Source organism: Amphiura filiformis, chromosome 13, assembly GCF_039555335.1.
Source record: "Amphiura filiformis chromosome 13, Afil_fr2py, whole genome shotgun sequence".
In the NCBI taxonomy this organism is placed as follows: domain Eukaryota; kingdom Metazoa; phylum Echinodermata; class Ophiuroidea; order Amphilepidida; family Amphiuridae; genus Amphiura; species Amphiura filiformis.
In genome coordinates, this window is record NC_092640.1 from 17,527,617 (window position 1) to 17,528,193 (window position 577).

Consider the following 577-nt stretch of genomic DNA (forward strand, 5'->3'; position numbering starts at 1 on the left):
GCAGCCGACAAATGCATCCTTTTGATATGGATATGAACATAATCATTCATTTTTTTTTTTTATTTATTTGAACCAGGGTGCACGAGAATCTAAAAAGAAGGGGGGGGGACCAATTTATTTTGACGATGCACAAGATTTTACTACCTTGGTGTGAGATGTTATACGGTTACCTTGGTGTGATAGCATGAGAAAGTGCCCAAATACAATGTATGTAAGCCTCACACTGAATGCCATGTTGAATGTTCGAGCGTTGAGAGCCCTGCATGATGGAAAGGCATGATTTTCTCCATGAGAGTCCATAATTTCTGGGGGCACCCCCACTAGCTATGCCCCACTAGCTACGCCCCACTAGTGTTGGGGTACATTAATCATGAAAATACATTGATATTATTTCATTTTAATCAATCATTATTATTTGTTATACCTGACACTTTAATACATTGTAAATTGCCGTTTAACACACATGCAGCGCTTATTGTGCAGGAAAAAAGTCAAAATTAGCTTTCAGAGAAATTAATGAAGCTCGTCCCACAACAGGACTGGGTGTACGCATGACATAGAAAGAAACAAAGCACCA